The sequence below is a fragment of the Dipodomys spectabilis genome, unplaced genomic scaffold (assembly GCF_019054845.1).
Source record: "Dipodomys spectabilis isolate Male_0828 unplaced genomic scaffold, ASM1905484v1 ptg000125l, whole genome shotgun sequence".
In the NCBI taxonomy this organism is placed as follows: domain Eukaryota; kingdom Metazoa; phylum Chordata; class Mammalia; order Rodentia; family Heteromyidae; genus Dipodomys; species Dipodomys spectabilis.
The window spans coordinates 5419754-5439604 of NW_024870802.1; the positions used below are offsets into that span (position 1 = coordinate 5419754).

Consider the following 19851-nt stretch of genomic DNA (forward strand, 5'->3'; position numbering starts at 1 on the left):
AGACAGAGAATTGTCCCAGGAGCTAAGAAGTCAGGTCTCAGAGGAGGCAAGGGGCTTGCTTGAGTCACTTAGTAAATGGTGGAGCCAGTCCTTAGCCAGACTGCTGGGCTCCAGGGCCCATTCCCCCCACCCCCATAGTCTTAGCTGGTGAGCAGAACCATGGATACAGTATACCCTGGCACAATGAGAGTGTTTATGGTCTGTAGAAAATTTACAAATAATAATAAACCGACTATCTGTCGTGCCCAGGCAATTTGAATCAATGGCATGAGAAACTCTGCCCTAAGGGCTGGCCCATTCCTTTAGCCAGCAGTCCCAGGCTCTGCCACACTGTCTCTAGGATCAGGTGAGTGTCTGGCGGCGAGGCTCCACTGGGGAGGAAAGCATGGAGATGGAGGATACCACGGTGGGAGGAAGAGCAGCCTCTGCCGTGTGGTCCCCATGTAGTCACAACAGCGATGATAAAGAGACACCAGGGAATGTGGTCTGGGTGACTGCAGAGCTCATCTACCCCAGGCTAAAAATAAATGTGCTCCATAGCAGGTAAGTGACTCAGCAGGCCCCAGGAACTCTTCTAGATGGAGGAAGCGGGGTGCCTGCTGGCCCTGGTTTCCCCCAGGTGCCTAAAAACAGGAAGGGGCCTGGTGACAGAAATGCAAGTGTGCATTTCACAACACTTCCTGGGCCAGCCGACTTTCACACTGCCCCCCCCCGCCCCGCCCCCAACAGTTCCAAAGCCATGAGAGGCTGCTGCCACCAAACCAGAGCAATATGGCCCAACACTGAGTCTGATGGTAGCTTCCTTCCAGGCCTTAAAGAGAGGGGAGAGCAAAGGAATGTGCCTGTCAGTCTGTGATCACGTGTGCCTGCGTGCATGCCTGTCCCCATCCGGCTGATGGGAAGATGACAGGGCCATCTGGGGTCTGCCTTGATCTTTAACCTTCTACCCTGACCCCTACCCACATCCAGTGGGACCTGCTGCTGATGCTCTGACCAGTTCCTGAGATACTCTATGTCCTGGGGAATAAAAAATGAGCTCTTCCCTTCTCTCCTTCTCAAACTCTTTAGTTACCGGAAGGTGAGAAGTAAGTTAACTATTTGGAAAATTCAGCCCCACCTCAGGCAGCTGTCTGAGTACATAGGGCACCAGGAGACCTAGCTTCTGATCTTAGGTCTTCTCTTTGCTGGCTATGTGACTTTGAACAAGTAAATTCTTCTGTGAGCTTTCTCTGTTAACTCTTTTTGTCCAGTGCTTAATATCAAACCCAGTCCTTGACCATGGTAGGTAAGTGCTCTACCCCTGAGCTATGTCCCCAGCCCCATATTTTCTAAGACAAGATCTTGCTGTGAAGACTCAACTCCAACTCTGACTGCCCACAGCTTGAAAGCATTACTTGGCCCCACTTATTTATTTCTTGGATAAACATGTATTTAAAAGGCACGGACTAGACACCCATGCCCATGGCTCACATCTATAATCCTAGCTACTCAGGAGGCTGAGGTCTGAGGCTTGTGTTGCAAAGCCAGCCCAGGCAGGGAAGCCTGTGGGTCTCTTATTTCCATTTAATCACCAAAAGGCCAGAAATGAAGCTGTAGCTCAAGTGGTAGAGCACCAGCTTTGAGTGAAAAAGCCAAGGGAGAGCACGAGGCCCTGAGTTCATGCCCTAGTACTGGTACAAAATAAAAGGAAGGAGGAGGGCTGGGAAGGTGGCTCAGTGGTAGAGCGCTTGCCTTGCATACCTGAGGCCCTGGGTTCGATTCCTACATAAGCAAAAAGAAAAAAGCCGGAACAGTGCCCAGGCCCAGAGTTCAGGCCCCATGACAGGACCCAAAAAGAAAGGAAGGAAGGAAGGAAGAAAGGAAGGGCCGGTCTATGGAAGATTTAAAATGTCTAAGAAGTCTTGATACCTCCCCCTAACAGTCTCCATCCTTTAACTCCAGGCTGACCTGGCAGCTTACTTTGACCAGTGCTGTGAAACTGACATTTGGCTTTCACCAGTGTCATATTGCAACGCAGCTTTCACTGTGGAGGTCACCTGCAGGGGAGCCAAGGTGCCCTGAGTGACAGCCTCTGCCTAATGTGTCAATGTCAAATGTGTCAGGCCAGTATAGAGCCAACTAGCCACCTAACTAATCAATAATGGTTGCGTGAACTCAGCCAGAGCCACTTGGAGTAGCAACAAGCCACTCAGCTAAATCTTGACCAAATTAGCAACCCACAGGAACGCAACAATTAAGTGATTACAGTTTCCTGAAGCTGCTGATTTTTGGGGGGGTGGGAGGGGTAGTGCATTCTGTCCAATTGATGTTGCTGACCGTTTCCTATGTGCTGGGAATGATACTAAGTATTATGTACAATCTCATCTGTTCTTCCATCAACCATGTGATGAAGGTGTTTTTCTCATTTCGATTTCAGAGATGAGAACAACGTGGCACCAGGAGAAGGAATATCTTGTCTGAGATCAAAGAGCTGGTGAGTAGAAGGCTGGGCTGCAAGCCCATCTAGTAATTCCCCTTCTCACACTCAGAACCCCGCAGACTCAATTCTTTTCCTCATCAAGTTTACAGTCTATTCAGGAGGCTGGGATTAAAGAAGCAGAAGTATACTCCTGTGGGTCTGGGAATGTGGCTTAGTGGTTGAGCGCTTACCTGGCATGCATGAAGGCCTGGGTTCGATTCCTCAGTATCACATAAACAGAAAAGGCTGGAAGTGGTGCTGTGGCTCAAGTGATAGGGTGCTAGCCTTGAGCAAAAGAGGTTCAGGGACAGTGCCTAGGCCCTGAGTTCAAGCCCCAGGACTGGGAAAAAGAAAGAAGGAAGGAAGGAAGGAAAGAAAGGGGGAGAGAGGGAGGGAGGGAGGAAGAAAGAGGGGGGAGGAAGGGAGTGGGGGGGAAGAAGAAGAAGAAGGAGAGAGAGAGAGAGAGAGGAAAGGGAAATGGGTGGGGTCACAGGGCTGGCCCCTGGGAAGCCTAGGATGGGAGAGGAGAGCAGGAGTGGTCAGCATAGAAGTTCTTAGGAGAGTGTGTTGGGAATATCAATTCCCCACAGCCTCATTCCCCACAAAGTGTGATTTTCAAAGTAGATATTCTGCTTCAGTGGGTCTGGTTGGGGCCCTGCTACTGTGCTCATCTACGGAATGATCCTCGTAGACTCTTCCCAGATAACAATCCCAGGACCCTCCTGTGCCTCTGCAAGTTCCTTGATTTTGTTGTTGTTCTTGTGCCGGTACTGGGGCTTGAACTCAAGGTCTCATTGCTCTCACTTAGCTTTTTCTGCTCAAGGCTGGTGCTCTACCACTTGAACCACAACTTCTCTTCTGGCTTTTGGATGGTTAGTTGGAGAAAAGAATCTCTGAGATGGGTCTGCTCAGGCTGGTTTTGAACTGGGATTCTCAGCTCTCTGAGTAGCTAGAATTATAGGTGTGAGCCGCTGGCAGCCAGTGAATGAGGAGGCATCCAATCCCCAGCGTCAAAGACTACAACTAATAATAAGACACCGTGTCCCTTTACCTGTGGGGAGAAGATGCCTGCCTGCCACCTGTGAAAGCCTGCCCACCTTGAGGGCACCCCAAGGTGGTCTCTCTTTTCTGTTCTCGGGGTGACATTCCTGTCTGTCACAGGGCACAGAGCCCACCCCCACTCGGAGGACTGGAAACACATGTCGGGTGGCCCCTCCAGCGTCTGGCCTGCCTTCCTGCTCTTTTCCAGGTAACAGGAGGGCCACTGAGGGTGCCTCTGGGTGCAGCTTGATTTAGAAGCATAGAGTACCAAAGAATCCATGCTTGGCACCGGGCCTGCCAGCTGTGGGCCTGAGGTAAGGGTAGGGAGAGATGGGAGACATCACAGGCTGAGCAGAGCCGCCCGGCCCAGCCTTGCCCTCCTCAGTTCTCAAGTAGCCTGATTGATAGTCACCATGTTGAGGACCACAGTGAGAGCACAGCGTTCACAGGGGGCCGGGCCGCAGCAGGCGCTGTGGGACAGACTCAAATGAAGTGGACACACAGGAAGGAAGACGGAGACCCCGTACCTGGTCCTCTCTTCTTGGGAGACCTAGGAATGGCATTACCCACCCTGCTGACTGCTCCCTCACACACAGAGGACCCTAAGATCTCCCTGTGTGGAAGGAAACAGAGGAGACACCGAGACCTGGGGCCAGGCTGACCAGAACAAGGCTCTGACTCATTCGTTCTCTGGTCCTGCTGAAGAGCAAGAAGACTTGCTGAGGGTCTGAGTGTGGCAGAGGTTACAGTGAGAAATGGGGTGTCTGGAGGCCACTTTTAAAAACCCTCAACCAGCTCCAGAAGGCGGTCTGGAAGCCCGGATGGTTTTCATTCCCCACCCTCATCTGCAAGACCCCATTCCCCACACTTAGCTGACCTGGCCCAGGTCTCAGCTCCCACCCAGCAGCCATCACGAAATGTTCTAGCTTGTTGCTTTCTGTTCATCCAACAGATGAACTTTAGCTAATCTTTTAACTAAAGCTTGTTATTCTTAAAAAACAAACAAACAAACCTACGAAACAAACAACAGTACCTTGATTGGTAGGTCACTAACTCAAGCCATAAGAAGAAATCCCAACAATCCAGTATGATAGGAAGCCCTTTTTCCCCTTCTTTCCTCCCACTGTCTCCTCCTTCCCTTCCTCCCTCCTCCCTTTTTTTGGTGGCCCTGGGATTTGAACTCTGTGTTTCTAGGTTGCTAGGCAAACTCTCTACCACTTGATTCATGCTTCCAGTTCTGTTGTTTTCAGTTTGTTTTTGAGATGAAGTCTTGCAATAATTTGTCTGAGATCAGCCTCGGGCTTTGATTACAGGTATGAACACCACATCCTATGCAAGAAAACCTTCTTGGGTTTTACTTGGATCCAGCCTGGGGCAGTGTGGCATGGGCACCCTCTTTTTAGAGACAAGGATATCTTGGGGTTCAGAAGCAGCTTGGGCAGGGCCTCGTTCTTCACTCCCATGCACCCTCCTCCCTGCTCCTCCTGCCAAGTATGGACTATGTCCAACATAACTTTTTCATCTGGTACAGACAGTTCTAAACAGTACTAAAACAACACTGTGGGCCCATAGTGTGTGGTGCTGGTGTCTATTTTTTTTGCATAGATGTAGCCAGGCCTCTGAGGAGGCAGTTTAATAAAAGGACATGAATGGGACAGGAAAAAGAGCAAGGGGCGCAAGTCTGTCACGTTGTACTGCCCAAGTTTTGGTTGTAAGTGAAAGAAAATGCAATTGTTTGTTTAATGTAACATGAAAGGTACTAGCTTTGGAACTGGTTTCTGGAAGGCTTGATCTGAACCATGTCACCAAGACCTCTTCTTGTCCTTTTGGTCAGCTCTTCTTTCCGATATAGCTCTGCTGCAGGCTGATTTCACCCCTCTTGGCTCAAGATAACTGCAGAAGCTCCAGGCATTGCACCCTTTCACTAGGACAGAGGACCAGTTCATTTCTCTGATAGCTGAAAGTGCAGGAAGTGAGTTTCATTGGTTCTGATGGGCCCAACTTTGTTTATATAGCCAGTATTTACCCGATGACTGCCGGTCATTCCCAGCTACAAGTGCTTATATGGAGCTTGTCAATGGTGGCAGCCCTGCTGAAATCTAGGAAACTGAGTTGAGCTGTGATTGCTATGAGTGAACAGACAGGCTGACAAGAAGCACAGGTTCCTTACTCTTTTTAGAAAGAGGGGTGCTGGGAAATCTCCAAGGGCTTCTTTGAAGCCTTCAGTTCTAAATTGGAACCCAAGTCAAAGGGATGAGAAGCACAAAACTAGATGGGTCTGGGGAGGGCCACGGATGGGCCTCCCTGGCCAGTACCAGGAGCCAAGCCTCAGATGTGTGTGTGGAGGGTCAGGTCTCCTCCCCAGGAGGAAGAGCGAAGAAGTATCAGCAGACCAGCCATGAGCTCCTGCGACAAGGGACTTCAGAATGGCTGGGCAGACCTCGGGGGTGAGCCAGCCGAGGTGTCCTTCCAGCAAGGAGAGGGGCATTGCTATGTCCTATAGGTTTGCAGAACTTTGGACTTGGAGCTCAGCTTGTGAGGCAGGTACTTCATCTCCTGAGCCATGACTCCAGCCCTTTTATTTTTTTTGGTAGGGTCTAATATTTATGTCCCATAGCCTGCACTCCAGCCCTCCTATTTATGCTTCCCGTCTAGCAGAGATGATAGGTATATACTACCAAGCTCAGATGTTTATTGGTTGGGATCTTGTGACTCTGAACTGGTCTTGAGCTGGGATGTTCTTTATCTCTATCTTCACAGTAGCTGGGATTACAGGCATGAACCACTGTGCTTGTCATTATTTGGAATTCTTGACTGTAGGACCCTGTAAGGCGTTTATAACTGGAGCTGCTCAGTAGGCAGTTAGAGGTTAGATACCAGGCTCCAGAGAGAAACACAAGTCTGTGCTAGAGTTTTCACATTTCATCTTAATTTTTTTATTAATCTTTTTTTTTTTTTTTTGCAGGTCATGGGGCTTGAACTCTGGGCCTGAGTGCTGTTCCTCAGCTCTTCAGCACAAGGCTAGCACTCTACCACTTGAGCTACAGTGCCACTTCCAGTTTTCTGGTGGTTTATTGGAGATAAGAGTTTCACAGCCTTTCCTGCCTGGGCTGGCTTTGAACCACGATCCTCAGATCTCAGCCTCCTGAGTAGCTAGGATTACAGGCATGAGCCACCGGTGCCTGGCTTACTAATCCATTTTTTTAAAGAATTTTGTTGGTGGTTGGGGGTCACATCTTTTTTCAGTGGCCCACAAGTAGAGATGGAGTTGTGGCTGGAGCAACTCCTTTGTCTACGTCCTTCTGCTTCACCGAGCTGCAGACCCTCCTCCAGGAGCCCAGAGCTCCTTCTTATCAGCCTCCTCTATTAGCAGACACTGCTAAGCGTGCACCTGCATCACCTCCTTTGGACCTCGTGACCCACTGAGGTAGCTGGGGCTCTGCAGGGGATACCAGGGAGGCTCCAGGAAGTCAATTCCCAGGCCTCCAACCATCTGTTGGCCTTCTCAGCATGTGCATTTAAAGCCTATGTGCTAGAACCACACTGTCCAATAGAATTTTCCATGGCGATAGAAATGTTCCATCCGTGACATCCTGTATAGTCACCTCTAGCCACATGTGCAGCAGGGGATCTGAGTTGTTCTTGTTTTTTTTTTTTTTCTTTTTTTGCCAGTTGTAGGGCTTGAGCTCAGGGTCTGGGTGCTGTCCCAGAGCTATTTTACTCAAGGATAGCACTCTACCACTTTGAACCTCAGCTCCACTTCCAGTTTTCTGGACTTGAAAATAAGAGTCTCATGGACTTGAAAATGAGTCTCATGGACTTTCCTTCCCCAGCTTGGCTTTGAGCCACGATCCTTAGATCTCAGCTTCCTGAGTAGGTAGGATTACAGGTGTGAGCCACCAGTGCCTGGCTAGGAGCTGAGATTTTAAACGTCTGCCATTTACATTAATTTCAATTCAATAGCCATATGTAGCTGTTAGGCTATAGCAACCCTATCAGACAAGCTCAATTTATTTCTTCCAGAAATGCCCAGGAAAGAGGGAGAGTTTCCCCTTGGACCTTGTTGTAGCGTCTTCTCATTCAATTGGTAATATTATATTCCACTCGAGTTCTTCCCACAGGCTCTTCAGTGCCTCAAAAAAAAAGGCATCCTAACCTTCAAGGGTTAACTTAGCTATTTCCTGCCGGCTGCCCACAGCGTTCAGATACCAGATGGGCAAGTTGAATGGCATAGGAGGCGTGAAGGCCCCTGGCAGCTTCCAAGACAAGAAAAGGAAATGCCCTTTGGTGGCATCCGGGAATCTCAGCCTCCAGGCTGGGACTGTTGCCTGGGAGACAAGGAGCACCGAAGACCTGGCCGGGGGGAGACCACTCTTGGAGGACAGTGGCCAGGAGTGAAAGGAGAGGTGAGGAGAGGACCGATGCCGGCCGGATTGGGCACAGCGTGGGAGAGGAGATGCTGAAGGGGCCAGGAGGGGCCTGTGCAGACGGGAAGGCTGAGGGGGAGGGGGAGAGGGGTCGCAGAGGGGGAGGGAAGAGGGGTCGCAGAGGCTGGTGGGCTGGTGGGGGGAGCTGCACATACACCATAGCAGGGACACAGAGAGGCTTCTACACCAGCAGAGCCTGTGACTTCAGAGCAATTTAGAAGGAAAACTCTTTGCTTGTTAACCCACTGCTTTTTACCTCCCGCCTGTCAGCATCAGTTGAGTCTAAATGAGTCACGTGAGGTCGGCAGGTGGCTTGTTCCCCTGTAACCTCGCCAGTGCCCCCTCCTGCTGCCCCCTCCGCGGCTGCCCTGATGACTTAGTTAGCCATCTTCCCCAGCAGGACCATTTTCTAATTACTTCTAACAGGGCTCACCAAGTGTGTTTCCCACTGAATTTCATTTCCGGGCTTGTTGAATGCCAAATTAATTTTTAATCGCCCTGGAGGTGTTGAGTTTAATTACCCAGATTGAAAGTGACAAGGAGAACAGGATGTAGAGGGAAATGTTTGAGGGTGCTTCTGGAGAATGGGGAACAGTATATTCCCAGGATGCTCTGGGCAGGGGGAGGGGGATGGGAGCGTGTCTGCTACAGCATCTGTGTATTTAGTCACAGTACACCCAGCTCTGCTGCGGACAAGGTGGGTGAGAGGGGAGAAGCTGGGCGAGAGGAGAAGCTGGGCCAGAGGAGAAGCTGGAGGTGCAGGAGCTTGGGAGGACAGAATCTCACTCAAGCATAACAATGGGAGGAGAAATAACACAAGCTATTTGTCCTCAAGACTTCAGTGGTTGAATAAGGCCTGATTACCAACTCACATTCCAGTTTTTGTTTGTCTCTTGTTTGTTGAGTGGTACTAGGACTTGAACCTCGGGCCTGGGTGGTGCTGTCCCTGAGCTTTTTTTTGCTCAGGGCCAGCACTGTACTCTACAACTTGAGCTAAAATGATTTTTAGTGACTTTTTAAAAATGATTGAAGAAAATATAAATAGTGACACATGAACATTATATGAAATTCACATATGTATTTATAGTTTTTCCCCAGAGTCCCCAACAGAACATACGTATAGTTTTATTGAAGCACAGTCACAGACAGTTACATATTATATGTGGTGGTTGTCATGTTACAAAGGCAGAGCTGAGTAGTTAGAGACTATTTGGCCAACAAACTCTAAAATATTTACTATCTCTTTCCAGAAAAGTTTGCTGACCCTTGACCTGAACCAATGATGAGAATCCTTCTCCCTTTTTTTCCCAGCCTTCCTTGCAGCTAGGAGCCAGTTCTGTCCAAAGAGAACTAAGCAGAGGGCTGCAGGGGAGATTTGTGGAGCTTTTCTAAAGGAAGGGGTCGGGATCTAGCTGGGCCCTCTCCTTCTTCCCACTTCCTGTCTCAAGTGTGAGCTTGTCTCTGAAGCCCAATCTGTCCGCTTCTTTCAGAGCTTGTCTTGTGGAGAAATGGGAAACAGAGGGTTACAAGTTCAATTGGAAGGCATGAGCACGCTGGCATACCCTGGCACCTGGCTGGAGGTCAGGCTGCTTCTAGCCTCAACTGGGTTAGAAGGAGGAAGGCTCAGGACCTTGCCAGAACTTTTCTGGTACTTCTGTCTGCTGGCTACACAGAGACATCAAGGACTGGGAGTTGGAGAGAAGCCTCTTCACTGTTGAGTCCCGGGGAGATCATTTGCCTACTGTCTGAGTTCCTTTGTAGCTCCAGCTCCTTCTGTAGTTTCCCCAAAGGGAGTAAATAATTCAAGCAATGGTAGTGGAATGGGAAGGAAAAAGAATGAGTAAATAAATGACTGACAAATGAATCAATAAATGAATGCGCAAATAGGAAAATATGGTTATTAAGAGGATTATTTTTACCAACAGGACCTGATGGCAACCCCCGGAGAGCTCTGCTAAGCATGGCTGTGCCCATTTTACAGAGGAAGAAACTGAGACTCTGTAAGGCTAATTGACTCAGTAAAGGTCATGAGACTTAGAAGATGCAAAGCTGAGAGCCAAATCCCAAGGCCCAGTTCCCTTCCTGTCTCCCCGCACCCCTCCACATCACCTCCAGCCCTGCTCGGTGCAATACATACATAGACACGCGGGCAAAGCATCTGCCATCACCTCAGGAAGCATGAAAGGAACTTTCGTGTCGCTGGGCAGCTGCCAGGGACCGCCTCTCAGCCTCATTCCCCAGTGCCAAGAGCGCGTCACCTCCTTAGCCAGCGCTCAGCACATACTTGTAGAATGAATGAGTCGGCTTGTATGAGCGCAAATTCCTTAATCAAAAGTCATGGGCTGCAAAATCCCAGGAAAGCAGGTAAAATTGACGTCATGTTTCCTGCCTTGCAGTCGACTGGAATGTGCAGGCTGGTGACCGGACAGGCCTTCTGCAACGCTATCCAAGCCCAGGAAATGCATCACAGCCGCCATCAAAGACAAGTTAGCACCTGACGTAAATTTGAACTTCACAGTCCAAAGCGGATGTGATGGCCTTCTTCCCTTGATGGCCTCCTCTCCATGCAATGAGAGGCGGGGGGCAGAGAAGATTGGGGTGAAGGTGGGGGAAGCTACAGAACTGGCTTAGGGGACACACGCTCCCTCAGGAATTTCTAGAGGATGTTGGAGTCAAGATCAGACAGGAAGAGAGGAGCCAGATAACCCAGGCAGAAGTGGGCGGGGCTGTGGGGCCCCCCTCCCTGGAGGTATTATTTCAGTCCCAGCATGACCACTCAGCTGACACAACTGTGAGTGTGTTGGGGGAGGAGCAGGGGGCAGAGGCAGCGCATTGGGAAGGGAGGGGCAGCGCTGGTATGACTGTAATTCCCAGGGCGATGCAGGTGATTCAGGGCCCCACTTGGCCTACCCAGTGGGGCTCTACCAGGGCTCCACTTGTAGGAAAACAAGTCAGAAAAAGCCAGGGGCCAGTGCTGGAGACTCTTATCTCCAATAAACTACGCAGAAAAAGCCAGAAGTGGCAGTGTGGCTCACGTGGTAGAAGGTTAACACAAAAAGGCTCAGAGACGGTGCCCAGGCCCTGAGTTCACGCCCCAGGACCAGCAACAAAACAAAACAAAGCAAAACACCCACCAGTGAGAAAAATGTCATCTAAGCAAGAGGGCAGTTGGTAGGAAGGGGTCCCAGAGGTGACCCCAGCCTCCCGCCCACAGCCCAAGCCTAAGGCAGGATCCCAGCCTTTGCCTGAAGGGAAGCTGATGGGAAAATCTCCACTGGCACCTTCTGACTTTTTTTTTATTTTTGGCATGTTCCAGAAACCTATTACCTTGAGCTGTCTCTGATGAATAGCCCCTTTAGCCTGGGCTGGGGGTCCTGCTCCCCAGAAGTATGTCTGAGAACTTCTGAGAGTTGTTATGTAGGTAAATCAGCCTACACAGCATTAATCAACACTTACTCTAAGTCTGGCAAGGCCAGGGAAGGTTTGTTGCTTGACTGGCTGACGGACGGACGGAAGGACTGACTAGGCCTGGAATTCCTAGGTTAGAGGAACTAACAGGAGGCACAACTCAGCACACCTGGAACTTAGAAAACCCACTCACAGCAAATACACAGCTGATAGAACAATTACATGCGCAGTGGTCAGACTGATGAGGTCCCCGAGGACTCGGAGATGACAGAGTACCACAGACTGAGGGGCTTAAATAACAGAAATACATTGTGCCGTGCTGGAGGCTGAAGCCTGCAGTCCCGGGGGTGGCAGGGTTGGTTCTGTCAGGGGCCAGGAGGGAGGTGGTTCGCTGCTGCTCTGTTCAGTTCTACGCTTCTTTTCTGCCTTCTGGTGTGTACTAGCAATCCTTTGAAATGTTTGGCTTCTGCTAAAAAAAAAGCTGCTAAGGTATGTCTTATCACTTTACTCTTTCTGCTTTCATCTTCATCCAGTGTTTATACACATACACTGGGTGTGTGTGTGTGCGTGTGCGTGTGTGTGTGTGTGTGTGTGTGCGTTCATCATCCACCTCCCTCTTTCCCTCTCTCTTGTGCCAGTCCAGGGACTTGAACTCAGGGCCTGGGTACTATTCCTGAGATTTTTTTTTTTTCCCTCAAGGCTTGTGCTCTACCATGAGTCACAGCTCTACTTCCAGCTTTTCTGGGGGCTAATTGGAGATAAGAGTGTCATGAACTTTCCTGCTTGGGCTGCCTTGAACTTCGATCCTCAGATCTCAGCCTCCTGGGTGGCTAGGATTACAGGTGTGAGCCACATTTCTTCATCTGCACCCCAGCATATTGGATTAGGGACCCACTCTACTTGTCTCAATGACTCATGTCTGTCATGACCCTCTTTTCACATAAGGCTGTGTTGGGGGAGCCATGGTTACGATATCAGCATATGGATAATTCAACCCATAACCTATAAGACTACCTCCACCGTTCAAGAGTCCCTGGCATTCTATTGGTGTTCATAGATCGCCACAGAGTCCTCTTGACAATTACTGCAGATGTCCAGTGTAGGACCCGGGGCACCACATTTCTTACAGCCCAAGTGTGACTGACCCCACCCCTGGGTGGCAGAGCCTCTGTTGATGATAACCACGTAGAGACCAGGAAGCAACAAACTGATAAGAGCCTGGAAGTTAAAAATAATCTGGGCAGTGGGCGTGGGTGGAATGTGTCTCGGTGACCTTTGCCCATCGCAACCTTGATTTTTCCAACTGCACGGCCGGATCTGAGCCAGCCATGAAGGTGTCACTAGCGCACGTGGCTCTCCTCTTGGCAGCTTGGGAATTTCCAATCCTGGAAAAACTGTAGCCGTAATATGGAAATCTATTTCTCTTTCTTTATGCCCTGGCAGCCCTTCAACACCTTTCAAAGAGTGGGAGAGGTTTCTGGTGAATAACTCTTTTCTGTTGATGTAAGAACGGCTTGCTGGAGGACCCACACCAATGCAACCCCTTGCCATACACGTGACCTGGGAAAGCACAAGATTTGTTTAAGTCTCTTTTCTGCAGGATAGGAATGATGAAGCAGGCTTTCCTTGCCTGCCATAACCTGACGAAGGACGTCTAAAGGAGTATCTGGTGGCAGGGCAGTGGTGGCTCACATCTGTAATCCTAGCTACTCAGGAAGCTGAGATCTGAGGGACGAGGTTTGAAGGCAGCCCCAGGCAGCAAAGGACAGGGTCGGTCAAGCCTGTCTTTGTGTCTACAGACCCCCAGGCATGCGCATTGTGCACGTGTGTGTGTGTGTGTGTGTGTGTGTGAGAGAGAGAGAGAGAGAGAGAGAGAGAGAGAGGATGGAGGTGTGAGAGGGGGATTTCTGAAGCCTCTGGGAGTTCTTTCATTGTTTTCCTTTCAACTGTTCCTACCAGCTGCAGGGGCTGTTCCTGGGAAATCTTGTTGTCTAGGTGAGTCTGCCTGTGGTGGTAACTACGGGGCACGTGGACAGAGGTTATATAATGGGCAGGTGAGGTCACCCGTGTGTGGGTGTGCCTGCAGTCATCTGAGATTCAGTGTCCGGAACCAGCCCTCTGAGCAGATGTGTACCGCAAATCCCTCCAGTTGGACGGCGCTGGGTCTCTCGCTCATGCGCTGCAGGCTGGAGCTCTTGTTCCCAAGACACAAATTATGCCGTTTTTTCCTGGCTTGTCCTGGGTAGCACCCTTCTCTGGGAGAGTTTAATAAACTCTTCGGTACCTGCCAGTCGGTCTCCATGTGAGGGAAAGGCAAGTGGGCGCCAGCTGCCTGGTAGCCGCCATGCCCCCTGGGTTTGCACTCGCCCCGTTTTCTCTGAGATAAAATTGCTGGTGACACTTTGCATCCTGGGCTCCCGGAGAGCCTGCATTCAGCGCAGATGTGTCTTCATACCAAGGCCCACGCCTTAGAGCCCCTGACATGCTCACCATTGTTGTCATAAAGCTGGGGAAGAGTAGAATAATAGAGCCATGTGGCTCCTTTGTGAGAGGAAGAAGAAAGCTTCTGGAGCCTTTGTGTGAGGCACAGAGGAAGTGAGGCCCCAAAGAGGCCAGAGGAGGCCGGAGGAAAGGGTGAGGGGGGGGGCTTCCTGTCAGAGACAGGTGACAGGGCTCAGGATGAGGCTGTAACAAAGGGCTGCGGCTGGGATGTACACTGAACCTAGGGGAGTATTCTACCCAGGAGCTGTGACCCTTAGAGGGCAGGAGAGGGGGTTCCCACCCCCACCTGCGCCTGGCCTCCCGCTGTGTGGGATTGGCTGAGGAGGCCCCAAGGATGAGTGACTGAGGAAGCAGCCTAAGAATTCACTAGGCTGGAACTCTACATCCTACACATTTCCTTTTCTTTTTTTGTTTTTATTCTTTTGCACATGCTGATACTGAGGCTTGAACTCAGGGCCTGGGGGCTATACCTTAGGGTTTCTTTTTGCTCAAGGTTAACACTCTACCACTCGAGCCACAGCTCCACTTGCAACTCTTTGCTGGCAAATTGGAGAATCTCAGGTACTTTACTGCCTAGACTGGCTTCCAACCTTGATTCTCATAGCTCCTGAAATAGCTAAGATTACAGGCATGAGCCATTAGCATCTAGTCTAGCCACACTTCTTAAAACACAAACAGCCCCGCATATGGACAAGGCCGCCTTCCTATCACTGTGCCCGGTTACTGGGCAAAATGTGGCCAAATGGCTTTCTCCTTTTTCAGTTCCGTTGAGGGAAACTGAAGAAATAAATTTCCCCTCAATACACTCCAACTAGCTTTCCAGTGGTCCATAAAAATCATAACAACATTTATGGAGTACTTGCTTGTGTGCCAAGTGCTATTAAATAGATCTTAAAGAAAGACACTAGTGGTATCTCCATTGCTTAGAAGAGAAGGCAGAAAACTCTGCCAAACTCACAGAGACTGAAAAAAATCCAACCAGACTGGTGGTACCCAAGAGATCTACTGACAGAGGCCTGGCCTGGCTGCTGGCTTCTGGGGAAAGTGTTTTGGGAGGTGAGCGTCCCAGGGCCTGAGGGACCTTATCCCTTGGAAGCTGGGTCACAGGGTGAGTGCAGGGTGAGCCTACTGAGCTCTTTGAGACAGACAGGCAGGATTCCGGGAAAGCCAAATCCAGGAGAGACAGTCATGGAAGGAGAGCGCACAGGCCCAGGTTGGCCTGCAGAGGTAAGTCAGAAAACCAAAGGTCTGTGGAGACTAAGTGAAGGGCCCTGGAGCAACAGTCAGCCACAGTGCTAACCCAGGCCTCTCTTCCTAGGGTTCACTGCCGGTTTCCAAGGGTCTCCGGACTCTGTAGGCAAGCCTGTACTCTGACCAACTGCAGGACCTGGACTAGACTGGGGTTCACTCTGCAAATGAGAACACTCACCTCTGAGAGCTCCCAGACCTGCCCCTAGGAAGAGCTGGAGGGCTGTGGAGTCAGGGTGCAGAAATAAACAACACCTGAGCTCCTCTGCCACGTGTCTCTTCCAAAAACTTGCTTACTAGAAACCGTTTAAAGGAGCCAGGTATGGTGTCTCACACCTGTAATCCCAGCACCAGGGAGGTTGGAGCAAGAGGATCATGAGTTCAGGGCAGCGTGAACTCACAACTCATACTGCTCCGCCTGTCTCATAGGAAGACACTTAAAAACCTGAATAAATAAAAAAATAAACTAGTACTAACCACAGGGAGCGAGCCACATTGTTGCAAGCCTTTTAGACTATTTACATTTTAATTTTCTTTTCCTAAGGGCAAGGTGAAGGCCTAAAATAAGGCTGGACTTGAGTTGACTTTTTTTCTTTTTTTTTTCCAGTCCTTGCTCTTGAAATCTGGGCCTAGACTTTGGCCCAGAGCTCGGGGCTACTGTTCTACCACTTGAGCCACAGCGCCACTTCCAGCCTTTTCTGAGTAGTTTATTGGAGATAAGAGTTTTACAGACTTTCCTGCTGGGCTGGCTTTGAACTGCAGTCCTCAGCTCTCAGCCTCCTGAGTAGCCAGGATTACAGACCTGAGCCACTGATAGCTGTCTGGCTTTACTTTTTGGAGACAGTTTTGCTATGTAGTCCAGACTGGCCTCAAGCCGAAGATCCTCCTGCTTCAGCCTCCTGAATGCTAGAATTACAGAAGGATGACACTGCTCCTGGTGAATTAGCTTGTTTTTGAGGAAGAAACTGAAGCACTGACTGGGCAATCAGCAGCCAAAGGCAGTTAATATTGCTTCCATCTTGTTCTTGATCTGCGTCTCTGTGGAGGATCTATCTCGCTGCTAAGTCAAAGCCTTCTTTCTTTGATCACTTTGATATCCCAGTGCCTAACGGTGGATGAAATGAAGCTCAGAACAAGCCCTGAGGGCTACAGGCCTGTGTGGGCAAGTCACTCATTCCATGGTAGAAGCCACTGTTCTTCTGGAGGGAGGCGGGAATAGCCAGGTTAGGGGAGGGGCCACCCTGCCTGTCAAACTTCTGAGGCTGGATGGAGGACTGCTGTATATTCTTCCTTACCTCAGGAGGCTCCTCTAACAGCAAAGAAAGCTGGCTATTAAAATGTCTTTTGGGGACTGGGAAGGTGGCTCAGTGGTAGAGTGCTTGCCTTGCGTGCATGGGGTCCTGGGTTCAATTCCTCAGCATCACATAAGCAGAAAAAGCTGGAAGTGGTGCTTGAACTGAAGAGCTGAGGGACAGCGCCCAGGCCCAGAGTTCAGGCCCCACAATCGACGATAATAATAATAATAATAATAAATAAAATGTCTTTTGGTGTTCAATAGCAAGGGGTCCTTCGACTTACACTCTGAGACAAGGCAGAAGACATCCGTCCTTCTTCCTACAGGTTACTCAGAGACATAACACACAGGGCACTTTCTTTCTTGTAATTTGTTTATTGTCCTTCAGTGGTTGTACGAAGGGATTTGCATTCAGCGCGGCCAGTCTGTGAGCACCAGGCATGTTGATCAGTGTCAGCTCTTCCATCATTCCCCTCCATCTCCCCCAACCCCACCCATCCCCTCAATTTTCCCAGTTCCATTTTCACATGCATCCATTGAGGATTATGAGTGCATTTACCGGCCCTTCCTCTCTCCATGTGTCTACCACCCCCCTTCCCTTCACCCCGCCCCTGACAGCACATGCTCCTGCTGCCTGGCATTTATCTTGTTAAATTACAAGTCTTCAAAGGAGTAACACGATGGAATCTTCCTCTGTGTAGAGCATACTTTAGTTACTATGTCTGTGTCTATATGCGCATGACCCTGTATATATTCACATATATATTTATAATTTAGATCTAACTTCACACATGGGAAGAAAGCACGTATACTTTGACTCTCTGAGCACCAGGCACTTTAAATTCTCTCCCGAATCCTGCCCAGACATCCTGTCTCTGGTGACAGCTGGGTGGTTAACTGTGAGGTTTATCACTGGGACACACAATGGAGCTGTGTGCTTCAGGTTGTTGTTAAAGGACACAGGAGGTGCAAGAGGTCCTGAGAGTCACAAATCTCACACTCCTTCCGGCCCCACAACTGGAAATAAGTACAGGAAAGGTCACTGGCAAGGTTACTCACGTGACCATTTCATGGGTGTGTCATGTAACCAGCACTTAGGTGCCTCAGTTTATCAAATACTCCCCCTATGCTCCATCTCTCTATTCAAAAAGCAAGCCAGGACGGTTTCTCCTTCCTAACACTTCCTCCCCCTGGCTGTCCATTAATGCTGTCCATTAGAGCACTCTCCAGCAGAGATAGGCCACAGCCAGTGGGCTGAGTAAGCCACTGAGACCGTGTTTTCTCAAGCTCAGCACTAGTAACCGGTCGTGGGGACTGTCTGTGCCCTGTTGGCGGTTTAGTGGCACTCCTCGGGCGCTAGAGGCCAAAGATAACCCAGAAGACATAAATCTTTTGCTTTAGATAACAAAGTGGACAAGAACCTTGAAAAGGTTTTTGACATGAACCTGTTCTAGACCATGACCCTCTCAAGACTATGACTTAGATCCTTTCCTGCCTTGTCCCCAACCCCGACACAAGTCTGGAATGATCCTTTCCCGCTCCCAGTTCTGCCCCCAGAGCTGTGCAAAAGCAAGCAATCTAACCAACCTTCCTTCTTCCTTCCTTCCTTCTTTCCTTCCAATCTTCCTTCCTTCCTTCTTTCCTTCCAACCTGCCTTTCTTCCTTTCCTCTTTCCTTCCCTCCTTCCCTTCTTTATCTCCTTCTTTTTCTCTCCCTCTTTCTCCCCTTTCATCCCTCCTTCACATGCTAGAAATGGAACCCAGAACTTTGCGCATGCTAGGCAAGCACTCTACCACTGAACTACATCTCAGCAGGAGCTCATTGCTTTTGAATAGTGTAATGATTATTTTTTAATGGCTTGGTCAAAAAATAAAAGATATTATTACCCTCTAAACATGTTGAAAGAGGTATTACTGATAAATATTACAACTCACATGAATCTTAAAAAACACACAAAGTACAAGAATCCAGATCCAAAAGACCATATGTTGTATGTTCTACTGACATAAAGTGTCTAGAATGGGCAAATCTTCAGAGGACATAGATAACTGGTAGCCAGTGGCTGAGGAGTAACTGCAAAGGATTAGAAGGAGTGACTGCAAATGGTTTGGGTTGACTTAGGGATGATAAAACAATGCTCTGGGATTAGTGGTGGTGGCACAATTTTTACCATGCAAAACACTGAGCCAAGTGGTTATATGAGTTACATCTCAATTCAAAGAAAAAAGATAAACACATAGACGTACAGAAGTAAGCAATGTACACAGAACACATTTATAAGCCTCTGTGGAAAGGTTTCCTAAAGAAGAGACAACATTTGCTGGGTACAAGTGGCTCATGCCTGCAACCCTAGCTACTCAGCAGACAGAGCTGAGGCTCATGGTTCAAAGCCAGCCTGGGCAGGAAAGTCCATGAGATTTTTTTTTTTTTTTGTCGGTTGTGGGGCTTGAACTCTGGGCCTGGGCACTGTCCCTGAGCTCTTCAGCTCAAGGCAAGTGCTCTACCACCTGAGCCACAGCGCCACTTCCGGTTTTCTGAATGGTTTATTGGAGATAAGAGTCTCACGGACTTTCCTGACCAGGCTGGCTCTGAACTGTGATCCTCAGATCTCAGCCTCCGGAGTAGCGAGGATTACAGGCATGAGCCACCAAACCCGAAAACTGGAAGTGGGGCTGTAGCTCAAAGTGGTAGAATGTTAGCCTTAAGAAGAAAAGCTCAGGGACAGCACCCAGGCCCTGAGTTCAAGCCCCATGGTCAACCAAAGAGGGGCGGAGGTGAGAGAGAGAGGAGAGAGAGAGAGTCAGAGACAGAGAGAGACAGAGACAGATAGAGAGAGGGCAACACGTAAGCCTGCTTTTAAAGGACAGGAAGAACTTTCAAGACAAATGTTATAGCATGTGCAAAGACCTAGCATGAAGAGGGGAAATTAATGAGATATGTTCTTTTTTTTTTTTTTGGTCGGTCGTGGGGCTTGAACTCTGGGCCTGGGCGCTGTCCCTCAGCTCTTCAGCTCAAGGTGAGTGCTCTACCACTTGAGCTACAGCACCACTTCCTGAGATATGTTCTTGTACCTTACTATAGTGTTCTCAATCTTCTGGGGTATAGAGGTCATTGGGGTGTGTGTGTGTGTGTGTGTGTGTGTGTGTGTGTGTGTGTTTGGTTTTGGTTTTCTGTCTTGTTTTTGAAACAGGGTCTCACTATGTAGGCAAAACTCAACTTGAACTCAAAACTCTTCTGCCTTTGCCTCCCAAGTGCCCAGGTTACAGGTGTTCACTCTGGCATTGAGAAGTCATTAAAAAAAAAAAATTCCTGCTTGACTCTGTGCCACAGTTCTCAGGCTGCAGAAATCCCACTCCATCACTCCTGGTACTTAGGCTTGTGGTACTTAAGGCCCTGGACTGCTCCAAGACTGGCTGCTCATCAGCCCGGGTTCACAGGAAGTGCTTCTCTCCTCCTTGTGAACACAGGGGCTT

The 19851-nt window shown here is 49.4% G+C and overlaps 1 long non-coding RNA gene across 1 annotated transcript; it reads left to right on the plus strand.

The window, feature by feature from the left end:
• Nucleotides 1-7656: 7656 nt before the first annotated feature.
• LOC122115985 lies at nucleotides 7657-10941 on the plus strand. The gene is made up of 2 exons (XR_006148856.1): nucleotides 7657-7905; nucleotides 9852-10941. It is a non-coding gene; the product is annotated as an uncharacterized LOC122115985 (long non-coding RNA).
• Nucleotides 10942-19851: the final 8910 nt, after the last annotated feature.